Genomic DNA, 1,405 nt, shown 5'->3' on the forward strand with positions numbered 1-1,405 from the left:
TGCTTACTTAACATGCTTCTGCAGTTTCAATGTTGCCTTTTATCAAGAGTTCCTTCCTTAATTATGCATAGCCAGATTTTTCTTATTTTTTTTTCCCCACCCTGCTAATTAACATGAAAATAGCTTAAAAAAATCTCAGTGATAGTTTTGACACATTACTGAAAAATTAAGGGTTTGTTACAGCATCAAGCTATAGTTACTGGCTCACGAGATAAATAGCGGTTAGGTATGCAGACAAGAAGGATCTATCTCAACCTGAGGGGGATTCACAGCATCATCAGGATTGAGAAAGAAAGGAGACGTGCCCGTGAAAAGCTTCAGAGAGGAAGATATATCACACTTTGTAATTTACAGCCATATGCAGCACATAATGCTGACTCTGATTTCAGGGCTCACCTCTGGAAAACACAATGACATTAAGTAAATTGCAGTCAGAGTGCTGAGGAAGCACTGAATTGGCACCATGCTGAAGAGCATCACCCAGAGCTTCCCAAGCCTTCCCAATGATAAGGCTGCTGCACTACTTGCCTGGATCTCCTCCCGTCGCTCCAATTCTCTCAACAGGCTGTAGAAATGTGTTTCTGCTGAGTACAGACTTCACACTGCTCACAATTAGGCTCCTAATGAGTGTAAATGTAGACTTTAAAGCTGAACAGACTGTTGCAAGTGAATGGAAGGCAGAATTACTGCACCTACTGCGCTTGCTTTGTTTGCAAATAAATCACTGTAACAGGTTAGAAATGTGTCTGGTAATGACTAATCTCCTAAAAGGACTTGTTTTCCATGACTGTCAGCATTCTCCTTGAGGGACGTGAGCCAGCGTGCACCAAGTTAACAGGGGCCTTGTCTTTACTTCAGAGTTCAGGCAGCAGACGGCGGTCAGGATCTGCAACTTACTTGTTTACACAACCAGCAGCATCAGCACAAAACCAATCGAGAAATGAGCCAAAAATGGTCAAAGATTTATTATTTAGATAAAGTACATTAAACCAAAGAGTCACCTTCATGGAACTGGAAGTTCTGAATTCCCAGCAATGGCACAATCACTCTGCTTCACCTGAGAACTCAGCTTCCCAATCCATGCCGAAGTTTCTCCTCTGGGCAGCTGATTTTCAGTCCAGCAGTACTGAATGCGCAAGAAGTGCACACTGGCCACAATTCAAATGTGCTTTGTGTATGTTTTATTTACTATGCTCAGGACTTACCAGGTAGGAAAAAAACTGCCAAAACCAAGCACCAGATCCAAAATTAGCATTTTATTCAGAACGTTGGGGTCAGAGGTGTATCATTCATATTCTGGTACACAATACAGAGGCAAAGCTGTTCTCAGAAGTCTCTCCAGTTTGAAAGCTCCTTCCCCCTTCCCTCCCCACCCCCAAAACATACCGTATATTTACTCGTGCCA

The sequence above is a fragment of the Meleagris gallopavo genome, chromosome 3 (assembly GCF_000146605.3).
Source record: "Meleagris gallopavo isolate NT-WF06-2002-E0010 breed Aviagen turkey brand Nicholas breeding stock chromosome 3, Turkey_5.1, whole genome shotgun sequence".
Taxonomy (NCBI): domain Eukaryota; kingdom Metazoa; phylum Chordata; class Aves; order Galliformes; family Phasianidae; genus Meleagris; species Meleagris gallopavo.